Source organism: Octopus bimaculoides, chromosome 15 (assembly GCF_046866305.1).
Source record: "Octopus bimaculoides isolate indiv1 chromosome 15, ASM4686630v1, whole genome shotgun sequence".
Lineage (NCBI taxonomy): Eukaryota > Metazoa > Mollusca > Cephalopoda > Octopoda > Octopodidae > Octopus > Octopus bimaculoides.
In genome coordinates, this window is record NC_142942.1 from 16264647 (window position 1) to 16289646 (window position 25000).

The window sequence follows — 25000 nt, forward strand, 5'->3', positions numbered from 1 at the left end:
TAATGTGAAACACGTACTTCTAATATAATCAAATGTATTAGTTTGCTTCTTCTTGCCTCCCATCAGAAATACCTCTAAAGGTGCACAAATATGTCACGTGTCAGATGGTGAAATGATCGCAGAGGAACGTGAAAAGGAATTGTTTTGCTCAAGAAAAATATGTTCTTGCCGATCCGAGAATCGAACACTTTATCCAGTGTTTGTGCCCGCATGTTTCTAATCACTAGGCCACATACATATATACTTAATCGGCACATGTTAACATTAGACTATGTATGTTACTCTTTATTTGGCCAACTAATATTTTATAATAAATAATTTAGATACTTAAGACTTCAGTTCCAATTTCTATATTTATCCCCAAACCATTCTCTCCCCCTGCATCCCTCTCTTTCTCTGTACATTGTTTTCTTTCTGTACCATTGTGCTCTTTCCTTATTATTTTCTGTACCAGAGCATAAGCTCGAAACATCAGAGACTCTCCCATTTATTTTGAACGTTAAACTAATACGACTTCTTTTTTATTCCCTCACCTGCTTCTGTCTTCTAATTGCACATTTTTGAACCGTATATACATATATATATATATATATATATATATATATATATATATATATATATCCATATATATATATATATATATATCCATATATATATATCCACGCGTGCGCAGACGCATACACACACATACACGCAGAGTTAGAGACAAACAGGCTAAAAGACATAGGAGCGCACATATATCGTTTTATTACTTCCTGTTCTCTCCTACCGAATTTCTTTAAAGGGTGTTTTATTTTATTTTCACAGACTATCGACAAAGTTAGTTTTCAGATAGGCTGATTGATTTGACTAAATATTATCACAGCAATCATATTATATTATCAATGTCTCTTATATCTCTCAGCATCCACCACGATCGTCTTTTATTGCAGGCAAAATAATAAACAGCTCTAATTAAATTTCTCTTCATTGCAAATCTCATATTTTGTCATTTTACAGTCTCACCCTATTATTTCCCGCTGAATTACAAAATGTCAAAGTTGACTCCCCTATAAAACAAATTTTCTAAAATTCATTTTTAATTTTTCTCCGTTTACTGTAATCATTTGAGATGAGAAAGTTGTAGTTATTCCTGGCAGTTCTGTTGTATTCGTTTTCGTATACTTGTTTTTTTTTGTTTTTTTTTGCTGTTGCTGTAGCGAAAGAAAACTTTGTTATATAATTCTCTTTTTAATCTTTACAAAATTTTATTCCTCTTCTTTAATTTACGGTTTTCAAATTTTGAAGTTTGTTATTTTTTTAATTCTATATTATCTTATTATTAATATTATTGTTATTATTTTCTTCGAAAACTATATTTAATTTACACAAAACGATACGAAACATTATACTGCTTGTTATTACTGCGCATGATCATATTACCGTAGTTATTATAAATGTCATTTTAATAAGTCTCTCTGGAAGTGGGGTTGTGTGGTGTCAGAAAAAACCCTGTAAATGGCTCCAACGTCGTATGCACAAGGATACGCCATATCTGTTAATATAGATGTAGTCACAGAATACATACTATGTAAAAGTGGAAAGTTACTAATAATGGTATTTCTACGACAACCAATACACGAATACCCACACATATTCATATATATTTCTTTAGATCAACACACACACAAATATATATATATATATATATATATATATATATATATTTTTTTTTTTTTTTTTTAATATATATTATGTGTATTTGTATGCGCCTACGCACTTACATACGCACAGAGAATGTCGCAGAAAGATAGGCAGGCAAAAAAAAAAGAGAAGATAGATAGATAAATAGGTAGATGCATACATAAATATAGATATTTATATACACATATTTGTGTGCATATATCTTCATATATGCACACCAAACTATAAAAAAATGTGCACATACGCATACATATCAAAAACATGCATATACACACTTGCACAATTGAATGCATATACACGTACAGAAACTGGTTTGGCTTGTCATTGGCTAATATAATATTAAAGAAATAAGTCCACCATTGCGATATAACGCTTCTGTAATTTAAACTAACATAATGGGGGTACTCTTTTATATGAACGTCTGAACACCTGATCACCACCAAAAGAGATGATATTTCATGGTTTTATATATTGGTACTGTAGGCATCAAAACGAATTGTAAATAAAGAGCTTCTGCTAAATGAATGCCTATATTACAGATTAAGAAAGCAGTTAATTTTTATGCCGTTTATACATTCAGTGTTTTGAGGTAGTATATATTCATATGTAATATATATAGTGTGTCTTGGCAGAATCATTACGTTACTGATAATAAACCACACGCACTGGTTGAATATCACTTCTTGAGTGTGATGTTATAATTGCCACCACGCAACACACACACACACACACACACACACGGAGAAACCAAGACACGAGATTTGTTTCAGTACACGAGTACACATCAAGAATCTTGTATACCAAAATACAAACCGAAATAAACTAATCTGTCTAAGCTTGGAAGATGCTGCAGAATACTGTGTTGTGCTGTTTAAAAATATCTTAATAAGCACCCAACAGTTCTTCTTTGTTAACGAAATACATTAATTCGGCTGTAAGAAGGCTCAAACTAAAACGTATGATGTTGTTATGCATAATGACCCTACGAAGAAATAACAAGGTATGTTTCAACACACGAATTCATATCCAAAATATTGCAAACCGACTACAGAAACGAAGCGTATAATATACCCTTCTGTAAAATGCTTGTAATATTGTGAACTACGTACAGGCTCAATAACAAATACCCGAAAACACAAGATAGTTTCTAATTACCGTTATCCCCAAAAAGCACACATGCAAATACACACACAGAGACACATATATATATATACATAAGAGGAAAAAAATGCAGTTTTGCAGGTTCTGGGTCCCACCAATACTTCGTGAGGTCACCTGATTAGGCGGAAATTATACAGCTATCCATCAGATGGACTGTACATGTAACTCAAAGAGGTTAATCTTGTCACAGACTATGTCACACTGATTCAATCTGAAAGTCATATTATGGCTGCACGTAACGGTGCAAGGCTATGTCATTTACACGCTAAATTAAGAGTAGGTACTTTATTTAATTGAAATACAGAAATTAAGCGTAGGTGTGAGCGTGCGCTATGAAATATAATTTACTAAGTAGATGAAAGACGTATATTGATGCATATAAAATATTTGAAGTATTTTGGTAAGTGCCATATCGCCAATAGTTTACCGTCTGATTGGCATTCGTAATATAGGTTTCGGATTTTTTGGCGTAAGACCAGCATATTCTGGAGAGGGAGTAAGTCGATTATATTGACCCTAGTACTCGAATGCAACTTATTTTATCGACCCTAAAGGGATGAAATGCAAAGCCGACCTCGGTGGAAATCTATCTCTGAGCGTAAGCGCGGATGAAATTCTAGTAAGCATTTTTGCCTACCCTGAGAGCTGCCCTCTTTTATGGGTAATGTTTACAATATTTTGCAATAGATGAATCTTCAGAGCATTCATAAGCAAATATTATATATATAGGCACAGGAGTGGCTGTGTGGTAAGTATCTTGCTTACTAACCATATGGTTCCGGGTTCATTCCCACTACGTGGCACCTTGGGCAAGTGTCTTCTACTATAGCCTCGGGCCGACAAAAGCATTGAGAGTGGATTTGGTAGACGGAAACTGAAAGAAGCCTGCCGTATATATGTATATATATATATACATATATATATATGTGTGTGTGTGCATGTTTGTGTGTCTGTGCTCCCCCCCCCCCCCCCCTCCGACGTCGCTTGACAACCGATGGTGGTGTGTTTATGTCCCCGTAATCTAGCGTTTCCCAAAAAGAGAGCGATAGAATAAGTACTAGACATCCAAAGAATAAGTGCTGGAGTCGATTTGCTCGACTAAAGGTGGTGCTCCAGCATGGCCGCAGTCAAATGACTGGAACAAGTAAAAGAGTATGTGTGTGTGATATGTTGGCGAACTGGTAAAATCGATAGAATCCAAAAGACATAATTGGTGTAAATTATTCTGACACATTACGTACCGTAGGAATTGAAATACAGCTGAGGTCAACTGTGCAAGATCAATGAAATAAAGTGCATAGTATCGGGTATAGTTAATTCATACCATTGGAATCGACTTACGCCCAACTCTAAAGATTACTATTATTGCACCGCAATTAGAAACCCGCTATGTATCAGGTTGAGAAAATAGTAAGGAACGTTGTGCATATTATCTAAGCATGCCCCTGCAGCAATCTACTTATCCATCTACCTGTGTGTCTTACCATCTACCTGGTGAGGACTAACCGAATTTACGATAACAGGTGTATTAGGACAGTCCGGAACTCGAGTACTGGTTTGTCCATCTAATAGAGGTAAGGCGAAATTCTTTTTTTATATTCGCTTCCCCCACACGTCTTTGACAGTATACACATTCAGTAAAGTTTTAGATGGCGTCGTACGGTTATCGATTGCTATTTCTAGCAAACCTTTGCGCCTTGTTGTGCCACTATTATATTTATACACACACACACACACACACACACACACACACACACACACACACACACACACACACACACACACACACATATATATATGTTGTTGAGGAAAATCGAAATGTTATTGCTGAGGAAAGGGTATGTTCTGTGAATGGAATATAAGTTACTGCTAGATTTATGGAAAACGATGTTATGGCATAATAATTTATAATGTATTATAATTTATGGACTAAGACATACGGATTGTTCGCTCAATGTTGAAGTCAGAGAGGATCACTAAATATTGTCTATAAGAAGATATATAATATATATATATATATATGTGTGTGTGTGTGTGTAATTTTCTTGTAGACAATATTTAGTGATTCTGTCTGCCCTAAACATTGAGCAAAATATATATATTTATATATATATATACACACACATATATGTTTTTCGTGGTACAAATGGAAGAATACCGGAAAGCATATTTTTGAAAGTTTGGCAATATATATATATATATATATATATATATATATATATATATTAGATGTTTGATCACGTAGCAAAAATGTGTTGAGACTACGGGGAAATCACGAAAAGTAATAAGTTGATATGTTTTCGAACGAAAATAATATCATAAGACATATTTACAGTAATATATATATATATATATATATATATATATATATATATATATATATGTGTGTGTGTGTATATGTATGTGTGTATATATACACGCACTATCTATGGATAAATCTATATCTTACCATCGATCTTCTTTGTATATGTGTATACATATGCACAAATATGCTTATATATATATATATATATATATATATATATATATATATATATATATATATACATATAAACTTATGTGTGCCTCTCTCTGTGCGTAAATACATATAAGTATAGGGTTAGTTGTGAGAATATTTTTTAGCAAACAAATGGACGAATGAAGCTTAAATACATATATGTTGAAGACTTTTATTCGAAAGGACGTACACATTCTACGTTCAGACAAGTTTCCACGAAGATAGCCGAGGAAATAAAGATAGCAGTAAAGAAAGAAAGAAATAAACCTATTTATACTCAGGAAAGTGGAATACTCTTTCGTAAAAATACCACTAGAAAATATATTTGAAACACACAAGAGAGGTAAAAAGCAATCAGATTTACTTCAAGTAGCGAAATTTGAACTCTAAATTTTAAGTGTTTCGTTTTAAGATAATTAGCTGTTTAACATGGTGTTGTCCACATTTTGCAAATATATACATATGTATGTGGAAACACTGCTAAAAATATGTCTATACAGTTCTATGACTTTTACTCTTTCAAAGATGAACTGAAATAGGTAAAACATGAATGTGATTAGACTTAAGTGAATATACTGATATCGTAAAAGGGTAAACATGGTTGTAGAAACGAGGAATTAAGGACGTCACTACTACGATGAAAGCTGAACACACATACACATACCATGGGCATTGGCTAAGGCATTGAAGCAGTATTTAGGTACTCGTCCTTCCAGAATTGTTCACAGGTAAACTGTTATATATATATATATATATATATATATATATATATAGTTATTATTATTATTATTATTTTCATTCATTTATTTCCTATCAATTCTTTCCAACAAAGACCGTGGGGCTCGAAACCTCAAAGACTTGTCCTTCCTTCCTTAACGTCGAACTAATTCATATACTTGCTGCTCCGTCGTCTTTTGTTTTCTGCATATATATATATATATATATATATATATATATATATATATATACACGCGCGCGCACACACATATTAATCCACACATATATACATTAGGATATATATGCTTACGTCCCACTCACTTTCCACAAAATAGTCCTAATATTCAAATTCAGTTTTCGTTCTACTTATTCAATCTGTCATATACATAAAATATATATTCTTTAATTAACAGAATCTCATAAAAGTATAGATATATAAATTTGGCTATCCTTAAAATTGTAAGCTTAATTAATTTTCTCTTTTATATAACATCTGCAGAATTTTGTTACTGATTAAAGAAGAATACGGATCATGTCTTCTGAGGGTTTATCTAGAAGTTCTGAAACGATTTGTCCTAATACGATGTTATGTTTTTTTTTTCCAAATATCAAATACGTACACTGATTTTATATGCATTCCTTTTACTTTATATACAGCTAGCCTTTATAGTCTGTTAATAATTTAATGAATTTCTGCAATTTCAAACAACAATGAACGGCACTAAGTATGCATATGCGCGCACACACATACGTCTGTATATTATGCATCCCGCTTATCCTCATTAACTTGCCTTTCTACTCACAATACAGCATTTGATTTATATTTGGCAGCATGAGCTTTCCAATCTAGGTGATAACATTCTGCAGTATTTAAATAATTTCCTTACAGTAATGAGGCTGACATACGTCACATCACCCTGAAATTTTCAATAATTTATTGTGAAGTGTTTGTTCGACCAACCCTCTAAATTGGACCTTATATTGCATGACCGTATTCACATGATATAATGAAATATTATGATTATTAATTCAGAATGTTGTTAGTATCGTATTATTCAGAAATATTACATCTTATATAGATATATACACGGCGCCATATGTATTATCCCCAGTCTGCCAAATCCTTCAATTTTCTATATGACATTCCATATACAATTTTATATATATTTACATCGAAATTATCTACAGTCTGTCAATTAGATGTGTGTGTATATATCTCTATATGCTTACATATATATATAATTATGTATATATATATATATATATATATATATATATATATATATATATATATATATATATACACACTCATTCACGCCTATGCACACACAGATACACAGAGAGAAACAGGCGTTTAGATTTAAAAATATAGGCATACCCGCACATGCGCAAAAACAGAAATATGTATACTGGTATCCACCTACCTTTCTAAGTACTTTCGGTTGTACAAAGAACAATGAGAATGCAAAAGGTTATATTTCATTATTATTTATGTACCATGACGGATTATATATCTATCTACCTTCCTATCTATGTATGTATGTATGTATGTATGCTTCTTCATGTCTTTGTATCCATGTATCTGCGTTGATGTATGTATATATCCATCTATTTATCTATAGAAGTATCTATCTCTCTCTCTCAAATATAAATGTGTGTGTGTGGGTGTGTGTGTGTGTGTACATTTACTCACACGTGTGCGCATGTGTATATAATGTGCATATATATATAATGGATTATATACGTTTTATATATATGTATTATGGTGGGAAATATCTGTGCATTAGTATGTGTATATTCATTTTATGTCTCTCTGTATAAGTCCACACATATCGTTGTATGTGTCTCTGCTTCTAACAATATATATTAGTGTGTTTGGATGTGTGTAAGTTCGCTTAGAAGTAAAAGCCTGACAAATTCGGATTTTAAAAGATTTTGTTTCAAGATTTTCTTCATTGTTCTACTTTTACTGTATAAGACAACTTATGCTCTTAATATAGACGCAAATATATAAACACTCTCTAGCTCGTACGTGTACACTCACGGAATGAGTAAGACCCTCGTCCTACCTTAGCTAGATAGATCACAATGAAAATACAAATATCTACATACGCTTATTTATATATATTTACACGGACTTACATAGGCTTATATATCTACATGGGCATAGATATTTAAAATTATAATGACACCACACACACACACACACATCTTTATATCTGTTTATATATTTATGTGTGTGAGTTTGCGTGTATATATATATATATATATATATATATATATATATATATATATATATATATATATATATATATGAGAGAGTGAGGGAGAGAGACAGAGTGCGAGAGATACACACACACACTGAGTGAGAGAGCGACTAGGAGTACAGCTGGTTCCTAGATATATCACAAACTCACCATCGTTTGGACATATCCTGATGTCGCATGTAACAATTCTTGTGGTGCCTCGAACGCAGTATTACAAGACTACCAAAGAAAGCTGCAAATATGCTTGGTTAGAAAAATGACTTTGGCAAGGAAGTCCACGGATACTAGAAAACCTGTTGAACATGGCACCTGAGAGAGAGTCAGTGAGGGCATGATCTCAGATACACTTTGGCTATTTGATTTGTGTAATTTGCCATAGACAAAGAAATTCTAATGAGAATTACATCGAGTAAACAGATCAGATGGAAAATAACATATGACAAGGGACAGAAATCAGGAGTCGAAGACGCAAAGAGCGACTCGCAATCCCTCGCACCCCAGGCTCAAGTTTGAATAACTACCTCAGGCTCCGGCACCTTTCGCACCCATTACGATTAAGTGGTACAGACACCAGCTATTCAGAAATGAGCTGACAACGATCTATCTATTTAACTATCTATCTATTTACCTACCTACCTACCTACCTACTTACTTACCTACCTTTCTATTTATCTATCTACCTATCTATATATCGATCTATGAACCACCTGTCTTCGTCTTTTGTTTTTTTGTGAACTCTCCCTATATATGTATGTATACATATATATATATATATATATATATATATGAGTGTATCTCTTTTATGCACATAATGTTTGCGTGCCTGTGATGAAGAGGTGATCCTGTGTTCGTGAGTGTGAACTTCGCACCTTATATTAAGTTGATGAGACACACAGACAAAGCTGTGTCCCACAGCTCACTTTGGTTTTCATATTAGATATAATGTAACATTTCATGTATATGTAACTAATGGATACGAACCCCGACGATGGCTTTTCCGACAGCGACAAATAATGATAGCATCGGTCGACTCTTATCATATTACTCAGCTATCAGTTGACGCCAAGTCACCTGCAGCGAGGCAAAAATATATTAAAATGTGAATTTACTAATCATATCATTTTAATTCTGGTTAAAGGTTAATGTAGATTTTATTTATAAATTCATATACATCTGTAAGTATATGTATGCATATTTACAAATAATTCTAAAAATTTATATATATACACAATGACACACACACACACATATATATATATATATATATATATATATATATATATATATATATATATATATATGCAATGTTAATTGTAATTGGTACATACAGAATCGTTTTTATACAAATAGTTTTATATGTGAAGATTATGTAAATTTCTGCACGAAAACGTAAGCTTACAGCATATAATAATTTATAACTGTAAAACATGTTTACATTAAATAGACTTTGTAATTACGCAAGTATTCGATTGATAAATATCAATTTGCAATGAAAATCTGGTGCTTATTTGCATAATGCAATATGTACAGAATTAAGAAAACACGTTAAAAACCAGAAAACTAACATAAGCCAACAATACTGCGCCGTATTTGTATTCATCGATACATACAAACATATATATATATATATATATATATATATATATACATGCATACTCACGCATATACACATATATATATATAGATAGATGCTGGTGTGTGTTTATAATTTTAATAAGTAAAAATAAGATCCGCTTCCCCTTTTATTCTCCCGAGTTTCTTTATGTTTTAGAGGAATATTACGGAAATATTGTTCCCCATTGATTTTCTGTCTAATTGACAACGTGGCTTTTAACCTGTCTATAGAATTTATTTAGCTTATTTCTTTATTCCTGTGTCAGTATACGTAGCGTTGGAATATTTATTAGGTCGTGTGGAATGTGTATGTGGATGTGTGTACAAGCAGAGACAGATTACCATTCAGAAACATATATTTGTTTTGGCTATCGATATATCTATCTATCTATCTATCTATCTATCTGTGTATAGCCATATATTTGTATGTGTGTGTACGTGTGATTGCAAGTGTACATATACATATATACATATAGATAATCGATAGATACGCTTACAGACATATACACATACAACTCATATATATATATATAATTATATATATATATATATATATATATATATATATATATATATATACATACACATACAAACGCACATCTACACAAACATACACCCATACATATACACGTATATTTATAAAATAATATATGTATGTATAGTTTGTCTGTGGTCACTTCTATAACAAAAGAGCGTAAATAACAATTGTCAAGTTCTACTCTGGCCATAGTCTTATCAAAAGTTCGCGCAACAGTTTGGAGTCCACTGCATACTATTAAGTGTAACTCGTGTTGTAACACCTGAAATCACTTCCAGTTTACAACTTCCTAGAACCTATGCAAACTAAAGAACCGATTTCTTAACAGTAGCCGTCTAACCATGGTTTTTCTTCTTTTTTTCCACGTTTTATTGTCATCTGAATCTATGGAAGCACACTTTTCCTAAAGATTTGCACAATGGGAAGATACATTCCTACTTGCTTACAGACTGTTCTGTGTGACATCAAATTCGATTTATATATTATTATCAAGATTATATCTGATCTTTTAGTCTTTACTAATACGATCAGTGATGTCCTAAGAAATCCCAGATCATTTTAGAAATAATAATTTTCATTTCTAGATTCTTGTTGGAGATGAGATTCTATCAATTTACTACCACTTAGAATCCCATATTTCTAATAACTTCCCAGCACATCGTTTTAAGCGCCATATTTCATCATCATATCGTGAAGGCCAATAATATTCACACACCATCCATATTTCATACTTGTATCTACGCTACAATAAATTGTGCACTTAGAGACTAGCTGGTTTTATGTCATTTTTTTGTGATTTCTCATTTTAACAAATTTCACATTAATCACTCGTTTCATAGTATTTCTGTTGTATTGTTTGTTGTGTTTTTTTTTTATTATTTCATCATGAAGGTACGATAATATTTTTCTTTCTCGACAAAGTTTCTAAAACATCCATTCTTCTTTCTACTTCCTTTATGGTGATTATATTGTTATTCTTGTTTTTGACGTTGCTGCTATTGATGTTATAGGTTATTGCAGATCATTACCAAAGACTTTTGGTCGGTAAACACTACCAAGTTTCTAACTTATTGGACTTCTGATATTTAATTGTGTAGTAGAACAAATTAGCTGGAGGTGATTTCATATTTCAGCTTTGATTCAGTCTGAAACAGAAATCCCTTCATCGTTTAAATATTACATAGACGTTTTTAATTTCTATTTTGGTGCACAGTAAGTCGGATATGATATTAACACTACCTTTGCTATTTTTTGCTAATATATTTTTATGGACATAAAGATTTATAAACCGTACAAAAATGTCATTATCATTATCCTAAAAATTGTTACTATATAATGGTAATTTGATTAAATTGATCTATTACAATATATGGTTCAGAAACTTGAGATGGTTTGAACGGCAAGCAGTTTGAACGGACGGATAGTAGACCTGCTCAGTTTATCCGCCATAAGTCTGCATGGTTACTGTCAGTCAAAGTTCGTTCCTAAACCTTGTGGTCGATGTTCAGTGGAGTGGAATGGAACCAAGAACTGCAAACTCAGCAAAATGGCTACTTAACCACAAAGAATATATCTGCCTGTTTCAGCATGTCGTAATGATTCTAGCAGGTGACATGAGATGGATGTAATTAGTATCTTCAATCCAGAGTTTTTGCTAGTTCTTCATATAGGACAAATCATAGTTCGACTGTAAGTCAATCAGATGAGATTGTAGCAAAGAAACTGCAGCAAAGAAACTGCAGGGAATTTCAAATTAAATACTACAAAGTTATTTCTTCTGATATTCAACTTCCCTTTCTGCCAGATTACTGGCATATTTATTGATTTTAGATCAATGTCGATATACGGATATACTCATGTTTGAGGATTTCCCCTATGTGAAAATGTCTACCATTAATGGATGTTCGAATGTTCATAACATGGCGTCCAACGGATATGTATAACAGACATTAACTGGGAGGTACGTTAGAATCTCTGACAGGACACACTTACAAACGTTACAAGCCGGAAGTAGAAATGTATAAAAGAAACTCGCCATTAATACGCTGTTATAAACCGGAGACAAGAAGTATCTAAAGAATTGATAAAATATCATAAACGCCTACCTTTTCAGATATTCATCTCTGGTTCTGCGTCTGAAATAAAAATACTATTCTTTCGTTCTCTTTCTTTCTCATCCCCATATTAATTTATTACAACAAACATATACACACTCAAATAGATTTAGAGATAGAGATATGAAGACGTGTGCGAATTTGTGAGTGGTTATCATACATTTAATATATATATATATATATATATATATATATATATATATATATATATATATATATATATATATATATGCGTTTTTGTGTGTTTGAATATAGATATACGCATATATACATATATGCATACACACACACACACACACACACACACACACACACAAATATATATATATATATATATATATATATATATATCATATGTAGTTTTATGTGTGTATGTATATTTTAAATATAAATAATTTGCTACATATTTGTAGATTAAGTATAAATAAATTTTTACGTATACTTAAATACACGTCTGTCTGTTTGTACGTACATGTAGGTGTTTACGTGCACATAAACGGTTACACTATAAATCTGATACAATGCAAATCTATACGTTTATGATTTGAACTTCGATATCTCTGTTTTCCTAAATCTATTCTTCAATACATTTTAATCATATTTACATATCAAAGTATTTACTTCCAATTAGACAAGACAAAATGTCTCTATGTGAATACTGCCATGTTAGAACATGAAGAACTCAATTTTAATAACAATATAGGTCTATCTTCTCTCGGCTCTGCAGATAACAGGAATTTAATTAATGACAGTGGATTAGGAGCAGCCATAGACCGGCGGAAATAATTTCTACGTATTCGAAGCTCAAATCCTTGCAGTGTCATCACTAACTTTTATTTTCTTAGGGTCGATAAAAATACATTTATCATTCAAAGAGTATATCGGCTCTATTATCTGACTATATAAATCTATGTACTGCTTTAAGATGGCTCGGTCACAGTTCCATGAGTATAATAAACATACCTATCTATATTAACATTAGCTTTCATGTAAAATCTAGTAGAGTAGTAGAGTGCATCTCTTTTGACAACGTGGAAGGTCTATAGTAGGCCAATATCATTTTTCGAATCATTTAGCCCCAGGTAAGGTCTTGTTGAACTGAGAATAAACGAAACACGTTCCAACCACAATCTTCCTGACTCATCATTTCTTTGTTACTCTTCCGATTTTTTAATCTGTGCGTGAATTTTATGGAATTTGCCTCCATTTTCCGTCTCTGCCTGAATTTTCCGTCAACCGGCCCCGCCGTATTCACTCGCAATTTGGTATTTAACATAAGAGTTCGTTTTTAAAGAGACGAGGTCTGAAACACGCTGTGTTTTGTTATTTGTTATGTTTATTGATTAAGTTTATTTTGTGCGGCAGAGAGGCTTAGAATTGGGAGGGAAAATGAGTGTTCACACAAATCATCCTCTACTCTCAAGACATTGATATAAAAAGATTGAAAATGCGAAAAAAAAAACACGAACCAAATACGTCCGTTCCAGAATATAAGGATTTTAAATATTAAGATAATAGGATTTTAAATATAAAAAAACGAAAACCGCTAACATAACTTAATTCATACGAATGCCTCTTCAGGGTCAACTCAGCAGTAAACATGAATACGAACAAACTCATCGACGACAACATCATCACCACCACCACCACTAGTACCACCAGAACACCACCACCACCACCACCACCACCACTAACAACAACAACAACCATAACAACAGCAGTATTCGCTACTTATTACATTATTTAAGCCATGTTTCCCCTTCGTAGATCACCGTAGAGTTTCAAATGTTTTACACAGTTTAAACCGAAGAATATGTCTTCTAGACAATGATAAGTACGAGCAACGCAAAACATGCCAAAGTTAGTTTGGGAATCACGAAAATAGATTCTACACGATTTAAGTACAATCTTTTCATATTTCCAATTTTCTATTCTTTTACACCGAATTTGAAAAGCCTTCTTTTTAAACCTCTTTCAGTTATATTTGTTTGTTTTTGTTTCTCGAAAATTATTTTACATATTTTTTTTTTATTATTTGTTGTTTTTTTTTTTTATTTGATTATTTCCAAATTTCTTTTTGCGATTGTTATATTTTCAGATTTGTGTTACCCATGTTTTTTTAAATTTTATTACTTCTTTTCTAATATTAATAACGATCATCTTCTATATATGTATGTAGTTATATATGTCCGTGTATATATTCTTATATAGAGGTATATACATTCAAAATATATGAGTGAGGGAGTGCTTTGTGTGCGTGTGTGTGTGTATGTGTGTATTATCGAATGTAAGCGCCTAAGCCTAACCCTCTACTTAAGTATACACCTACTCTCTTAGAAATATACATGTAATTTTACACACACAAACGTATATATCTATAGATGTAGATAGATCCATAGAAAGCTGGATTGATATATATATATATATATATATATACACATAGATATCGATGCATCTGTATATTCATGCCTATATCCATACATAGATACACATTCTATACCTATCATCCCATCTATGTATCTATCTATCTATTTATCTATCTCTCTCTCTCTCTCTTTCTCTCCCTCCACCACTGTATCACTCTTTTTCTCTATCTCTTTCTTCCTTTTCGTACAGACGACGCATACACACAGGCATATATCATCTGTACATAATTAACTGCTTCCATTTATTTTCCAAAATGTTTGCGTGAATCTTTGCTTATATACGTGAACGTGTGTTCGTGCGTGTTTGAGCATATAAGTGTGTTTCGTGTGCGTGTTGATCCAGTGGTGTATTCATGTCTGTGATTGCACCTTGTTGCTTACGTGTGCATGAATGCCTATTCCTATATTCCTGTACATGTGCATTTAGAAATAAATGTATGTGCATGTATATATATATATATATATATATATATATATATATATATATATATATATGTATGTATAAATATATACACGTATATAAATATATATATATATATATATATATATATATATATATATATATATATAAATATGTATGAATATATACACACGCATATATATATATATATATGTTTATGAATATATAGACATAAAAATATATATAAACACTTAGACACGCAGATATATACACACTCATACACACATATATATATATGTATATATATATATATATATATGTATATATATATGTATATGTATATATATGTATATGTATATATATTTATATGTATATATGTATATGTATATATATATGTATATATATGTATATATATATATATATGTATATATATATGTATATGTATATATATATGTATATATATGTATATATATATATGTATATGTATATATATATATGTATATGTATATATATGTATATATATATATATACGTATATATATATGTATATATATATATATATATATATATATACATATATATATACATGTATATATATATATGCATCTATGTATGTGTGCATATATATATATATACATGTATATATATATATGCATCTATGTATGTGTGCATATATATATATATATATATATATATATATACATGTATATATATATATATATATATATATATATATATACATGTATATATATATATATATGCATCTATGTATGTGTGCATATATATATATATATATATATATATATATATAAATATATATATATACACACACACTCATATATGTATATATACGCCCTATTTTAAGCTCTTATTTACGTGTATACATTCATTCGACCTTTTCTCCCAAGTATTCATTCATACGGTCCTTTCTCTTCAAGTTCTCCCCTATGAATAATCAACAATAAATCTTTGCCTTAGGGAAAAGCAGCCAACATCCAAAGACATTCTCCTATAGCGAACACCATCAACGCAACAATTCCTCACTTCTTCAATTATGATAGGATAAGCTCTTCCTATACTTCAGAGTCTTAGCCATACACACACAGAACAGATCACTCTCATACAGGCTTAAACATGCACGTATACTCATACATGCTTTCATATATATATATATATATATATATATATATATATATATATATATATATATATATATATATATATATAATATATATATATATATATATATATATACCTGTGTATGTGTGTGTATATATATATATATATATATATATATATATATATATACCTGTGTATGTGTGTATATATATATATATATACCTGTGTATGTGTGTATATATATATATATATACCTGTGTATGTGTATATATATATATATATATATATATATACCTTTGTATGTGTATATATATATATATACACATATATATATACACACACATATATATATAGATATACATGCATACATATGTATATGTACACACACACATACACACCTATGTGTAGATACGTTTGTGCAAAAGCAAGCAGTATCAAACATATTACTTATGGTTAAAAGCAACACTATCGATAGGACCACTCTATCCTGTTGCTAGATCGATATGTAACTTAGCTTAATTGTCAGTACGCATGGCTACGCATCATCAAGAAAGATGTAGCGATATTTGTTAAAAGCCTTCCTTTTACATCCGATATTATCAAATAAGCATACTCCGTACGCCACCATCACCCCGCTTCCTCTCAAATCTCCCATATATCTACAAGAGAAAAGAAAAGAAAACTTAGCTGAGAAAGAGAGGAAAATACAGAAAAAATATATATATATACTAATAGCACAAAAACAAAGAACTCAAACGAAAGAATCATCTATAACCGCCCCGCTGCCAATCCTAAAAACGCCTGCCGTTCCGACACTCATCAAATTGCTGCTCTGGCAAATATGGCCGCCTGACATTGACTGCAACAGTCAGCTATCGCTAGCTTTCGCGAGTTATCGTTTGCCATCGCCAACCTTCGCCAACCCTCGCCAAACCTCGCTAAATTTCTCCAACCCGCGCCAACTTCTGCCTTCTAACACCATTGCTCTCTGTCTCTATCGCCTGCAAACCAATCGTGATTTACACACCACTTAGTAGGTGAATTTTCATTTAGTATATCTAATGCAATCTTCATCAGCCCAGATATTCGTTCGTAAGCATGTATCTAATCTGATCTATAAATACATACACACATTCGTAGACAAACACACACACACACACACACACACATTCACTTATGTGTGTGTATTTGTGTGTGTGCGTATTTGTATGTGTATGTATTTGTATATGCACCTTTGTGGACACGTAAATATCGTTCAATCAACATTTTCCACATACTAACCCACAAACACATACACATACGCATAAGATATGCGTATGCGTGTATATATATATATATATATATATATATATATATATATATATATATATATAGAGAGAGAGAGAGAGAGAGAGAGAGAGAGAGAGAGAGAGAGACACACACACACACAGAACGGCTTCCTAGATTTTGTCTGGCACCTTCACTTGCAAGTATATCATCAGACCCTGGTCTATAGTAGAGAACACTGGCATAAGATGCCGATGAGTAGAACGGTTCACAAAGGTATATTGTTGCAAAGGAAGATTCTTAACTACCAAGTCATTCCTGCATCTATTTTTAAGAATCTAGAATCAAATTCTTCGTAGTCTTTTATTTATTTCAGCCATTGGACGTGAGCCAAAGAAATGTACGTTTAGTAATTGTAATATAAATTTTAAGGTGATATTGTAATAAATTGTTCAGACACACAAGCAAGTCAATAGAGAAGTGTAATAAATGGATTTCAGTTATGATTAGAAAGCTATAAATTTTACAAACATGTCGAATTAAATAATTAAATAAACATCTATAATGTGAGAGAAATATGAAAGAAATAAAGAAAAAATATATAAAGAAACATTAAATCAGGGAGGGAAGATTACAAGATTGATGAATAATGAATAATATTTTGCAGTGGGGATTTAAATAATGTAAAGTAAATGAAATTGAAATAATTAGCCTCATGATGTAGAGACGTTCAAAGAGCGTCTGGATAATTTATCTGAGATAACAGATGAACCCACACCGGGGCAGGAGACACAAGGAAGGCTATCTCCATCCAACTGCTTACTTCAGCAAAAGTAGTGCCGAAAAGAAACCTATATACACAGAAAGATGGTGCTCCAGGATGGCCTCAAATTCTAACTGAAACCAGAAGATGAACGATATCATTTATTCCTAAATTAGGTGTCCATTGTTATTTTTTCTAGCTTAATGATTCGGTATTTATAGGGTCTAAGTAGGAATAATAATAGTAATTATAGTAACGATACAAGGCCAGAGTGAGTCCACTGATTATGTTGATACCAGCGCTCAAGTGGTATACAATAGACACTAGTTTTCTTAGTACTCAGGGTTCATGCCATCCCTATTCAGGCATTCATGAAACACACAAATTTATATCCTATTGTCATGAGTCCTGCTGTGTCAACCATCTCCAAGTTCCGGCTTAAATTATTGCACTCAAGTCTTCCTCCCCAAATTCTTGATCCTTTGGTATTCTGTCCTTGTTCATGACTTTATTGCAAACACTCGACTTTAATAGAAACTATGCAAGCGGCCACGGAGACCAAGACAATATTTCGGGACAGCACGACCGCCAAACGCAACACAGACTTGCATTGAAACATAAAGGCATATGTATATGTGCGTGTGTTTAGATGTGTGTGTTTATGCACGTGTATATATATATGTATACACACCCATAAATACACACATATATAGGTGTGCATATATGTGTGTGTGAGTGTATATGGATATTAAGAGATACTGATTTATTTTTGTATGTAGGTATATACAACAATATGTGTGCCTGTATTTGTTTCTATAGATGCATATTCTTCATATACAGTCCTTTAATTTTCCACTAACCGGGACAACGTTCATGCAAAACCCTTCCTATCAGATGTTTTCTTTAATTCTTCGTCTAAATATCGCAGTCACCATATTGAAGCCTTCGCATGGCTGCTAGTCCTCCAGGAACTCTCTACATTTCTCTTTCCCTCTTAACATCTTCTCTACATTTCACCCTTGGTCTCTCTCTCTCTTCTTCTTCCGTCTCCTTATATATATATATATATATATATATATATATATATATATATATATATATATATATATATATATATATATATATATATATATATATATATATATATATATATATCGGTATACATGTATATACAAACATATATCGATGTATGTATATATATGTAGCAGGAACCACAGAGTGACGCAGGCTCCGAGAGTTTTGTGCTTTGGCACTTATCCAACCTTACATATATATATAATGTGTGTGTGTGCAGGTTAGTAGAATTAGCGGTTGGAATAACCGTGCAAGGGATAACAATATCTGCTTTACTACCGGTGTAAATTACCTATGTTAACTCTGGGCCTACATATGCAAGCATATTATGCGGATAGGTTACAAGCAATAGCAAAAATAAGCAAGAGTTTGGTCAGGAATCAAATTTAAATTAAGCAGAACATGGAGAAAGTTTTGTATTAGAAAATAATAATCGATAGCAGTTGTTGATCAAGACTTCTCCATTTTCTGCTTAATTTATATATAAACATAAATATATGTATGTATGAATGATGTATACGTGCATACATACACATGTGAGTATATATACATTTATATACATATACCTATATACATACATACATATATATATATATATATATATATACATACATACACACACCTATCTATCTGTCTTTATACGCCCATCTATTTATCTCCCTATCTAACTAAATGTCGCTCTATCTAATTCTACATACGTGCATACATGCACACGTTTGTGTTTATTAAGAGCTTATGGCCACCTCATTCTTTTATTTCCTTCTTCTTCCCTCTCTATATGAAACCCTAATATTGACTCAGTAGTATTTACGTAATTCCTGCCAATTAAAATCTCATCATATCATACTTGAAATAACATTTAACGGTTTACATATTCGAATTAAGCCCATTTCTTTTTATATATTTTATTATAAAGTCAAACCCCCCTAATCCATTCCCAAACGCTAATATTCGCTTCTCTCTTCTGCGCCCGTCTTGTTAATTATTGTTAACTCTGCGCTCATCAACTTCTCGTTCTGACTGCAGGCGTGTGTATGATTGTGTTGCATTCTTTATATCTGTATACTCGTTCGTATATGTACGAATGCAATGTCTTCCTTCTGCACGCGTCTGTCTGTTATCGGATCGTTAAAGTGGAAATCGCGTTACGCTATAAGACTAGAAATGAATCGGATTTGTCATTAAGATTTTCATTTCCCTGCAAAATGTTTCCATATATAGATGGTGCATTCTTTAATGCAGTAGTTGCAATATGCTACAACCACTCATTCAATCCACGATTAATGCTATTATTATTCTTATTCGTTTTTGTTTTGTATTATCACTGAACCCTATACGTGATTCAACTTTCCTGAAACTTGTATTCAATTTATTTCGTACCGTGGCCTTTACAGTGCGATGTTCAATTCCCGCGCTATCTTTTGTGTGGGCATGTGTATGTGCTTGTACATATATGTATATATATGTGTGTGTCTCATTGTACGTGTGTATATATGTAAATATATGTGTATGCGTGTGTCTACGTTTGTCGGTATGTGAGTGTATATATATATATATATATATATATATATATATATATATATATATATATGCGCGTATATATAAATATCTATATATTACACACACATATATATAGGGATATATATATATATATATATATATATATATATATATATATATATATATATATATATATATATATATATATATATATATATGTATATATATATATATATATATATATATATATACTTATATATATATATATATATATATACTTATATATATATGTATGTATGTATTTATGTATACAGGTACAAGTGTGGTTCTTAGGTTTACAATCAGAAAGATATACACACTCACATATATATATGGATATTCTTTTATTTGCTTCAGTCATTTGACTACGGCCATGTTGGAGCATCGCCTTTAGTCAAACGAATCGACACCAGGACTTATTCTTTGTAAGCATAGTACATATACTATCAGTCTCTTTTTGCCGAACCGCTAAGTGACAGGGACATAAGCACACACACACACACACACATATATATATATATATATATATATATACATATAAAGACAGGCAGACATACAAATTTATATACAGACAGACAAGCTGACCCGAGCACTGATTCGTAGTTAAATAGACGGTCAGATAAATGTGATGCGACAGCATCCACACACGTGGGCTTATGAGACCAAGCGTAAATCAGGTTTAACTAGAGGTTGCAATTTTCTTCCTCCAGAACCTTGCACATTATTAAAAATAAACGTCAGACAAATTCTGTTTGCTACTTCGTTTCAGTTTCCGAAACTGTTGCATCCTTTCCTCTCGAGATATGTGATATATGACCTTAGATATCTTGTGGTTGGTCTTCAAGTTAAAAAATAATTATCCAATTAGTGAATCTTAAACAGTCCATCAACTTCTGCAAGTGATATATATATATATATATATATATATATATATATATATATATATACACTGTATGAGTATGTGTGTGTACGTTTACTGTGAACTGGCGGAAATAACACTCAGGACCATGGTAGAACTCAATATTGTTTTATGTGTGTTACAGTGTTTCCCTGTGACTGTACAGGATTTTCAAGTAAGTTGTGACATCACAACTAGCTACAACAAACACACATACATACATATATATATAAACATTTTTTGCGCCCTTTTAAAGCCTAGCCAGGCTCATGGGCCCGGTTTCTCGTTTTCAATGGTGTATGTGTTCCCCAGATGAACGGGACGCCAGTCCATCGCAGCGTTACTCATTTTTGGCAGCTGAGCGGACTGGAGCAACGTGAAATGAAGTGTTTTGCTCAAGAACACAATGCGTCGCTCGGTCCCGGAATCGAAACCACAATCTTACGATCATGAAGCTGAAACCCTAACCACTAAGCCACGCGCCTACACTTATAGAAACATACATAAGTGTATATGTCCATTTAAATATGTATATAAATATGTTTACGTGCATCTAAACGTGTGTAAATGTATGTATGCATGTATGTATGGATAGATAGATAGATAGATGCACACACACACACATACACACATTTTATGCATGTTTATTTAAGAAATATCTAAAAATACCTCTTCTGATATCTATATGTACCTGACTCTTTTAGTATATAATCGTTGTTTTTCAGGCAATGTCGATTCTTCTAATGTCTCCGTCACGTATGCTATGAATTTCTTTTAACCTTTTAATAACTAATTAAATCTCTATTTCGAGTCGGTTTACATTTCATTGTCCAATAAACACAACTCTCCCCCTCCCCCGCCGCCTTTTCACATGTCTAGATATTTCTTCGCCTTATATAATACATTTAAAAATCGATATTTATAAGAATATGATGAAAATCAACAACAACAGCAACAACAACGATACTATCGGTGATAATGACAACAAAAAATATGTCGAAATATAACATAATAATGTAATAAGGGCATGTTTGAGTGAGCTCAGCGTGTAGATATTACAGATGAAAGGCGCTCCGTACGCAAGTGCCTACGTACCATTCGCTTTCCTTCTCGTGGTCCAGGCCACTGGCTTTGAATTGCATAAAACGTGGGAAAGTATGACTACTATTAGTGCTGCTGCCGCTGCTGCTGCTGCCATCGCCGCTGCTGCTGCTGCTGGTGCTGTCACCACTGTTATTGCTGCTGCTACTGTTCCTGGTGCTGCAGCTGTTTCTGCTACTACTGTCGCCATTGCTTTTACTGCTCCTCAGAATATCTCTGATGCTGCTGCTAATGCTGCTGGTTGCTGTTGCTGTGGCGAGCACTGCTCCTTTTGTCGTTGAGGCTTCTGTTACAACAAATATTTATGACAGCAATATTAATAATAATAATAATAATAAGGAAGATGATGATGATGATCACGATGATGATGATGATGATGATGATGTCATTTATTTGTCGCCGGGGCGAGGGATGAGGGGGTCATTACAAAGACAGACACAAAGTCTGGGGGTTTAAATACAATGAAATGATAAAATAATTATAAGGAGCAGGGTATGCACTGAAAAGTAGGGGAAATATACATAGGGTACAAAGGTAAAGAAAAAACGGGGCGAGGGGAGTAGTGATGTGGTCCTCATGTTAGAGGATGTCTTTTAAGGATTATCGAGGAAACCCACCGTCCAAGATCTCTCTGAGCACCAATGGCAAACGCCTGCACCAGTTCTCTTCTTCCGACTCATAGGTCTTCAATGAGAGAGATAACATGCATTCTTACCATTTTCGCAACTTTCACTAAGCCTTTCAATAAACTCGCTCAAGTGCAACACTTCCCTCTCTAACACTTTCGAGTGAAACTTGAAAAAGTTGATGGGGCCTCTACCAAAGAGCAATGTACCTGTCTTCTGGTTTTTCAACCTCGTCCATCAAACAACCTCTTTTGCAATAGCCACCTCACAAAAGAAAACTGACTTGACTGCCCGATTAAAGGAGGGCGGCGGGGCAATCATCATGATGGAGGATCCGTCTCACACGTGACAGCAGCTGTTCAACATAGCCCCACGAGTCAGCAATGACAGGACACTGAAAGATCGAGTCCGTCTGACAGCAAAATCTTACCTGTAGCGTTTAACTCGTACCAGTAGCGCTACCAATACAATAATCTTTTCTCACCTAGGCGCCAAGTCTAAAATTTTGAGCCATAGTCTGATCGATTGCGCATTTAAAACGCTAATCTATACGCGCGAAATAGCAGCTATATCTACCTCAGATTTTGCTCCGCTTGGTTGGAGACCAATATGCATTATGTCTTTGCATGCAAGAACAAAGATAATAAAAAAAAAACAGAAAACAAAAGTATATTAGATATGCTTACGGATGAAATGGTATTGATTATAGATATTGTGTTGTTCAGGTCTGACCTGGGATTAAGCGATAACGAGAGAAACAACATAATTCAGTTTATCTTATTCTTTCAATGTTTTTGTAGATCTATATATCTCTTGTTATCGTTTTTATTGACAAGTAGTTGTCAGAATCGTACAAATGGTACAAACGGCGATAATTTTCCAAGTTCAAACGACACCGAAGTCGACGCCACCTTTCATCCTTCTGCTGACGATGGAATCGGCTTCCCCTCCTTCCCCTTCCAATTTCTGGCTCTAAGTCAAAAAGATTATAATTTTTCTTTTATTACTATTAACGCGACGGCGTCGAAGAATCATTAACGCGTCGGACAAAATGCTTAGCGGTATTTATTCCGGCGGTTCCTCAAGTTCTGAGCTGAAATGGCACCAAGGTCATTTGTGCCTTTTATCCTTTTAGGATCGACAAGATAAAGACTAGTTGAATATGAACTGGTACTTCTACCGCTAGCACCGCTGGCCT

The 25000-nt window shown here is 32.7% G+C and overlaps 1 protein-coding gene across 1 annotated transcript in view; it reads left to right on the plus strand.

Annotated features, from left to right (window-relative positions):
* LOC128249552 (uncharacterized) overlaps positions 1 to 25000 on the plus strand; it is a 714438-nt gene that overhangs the window by 127236 nt on the left and 562202 nt on the right. The window lies entirely within an intron of this gene.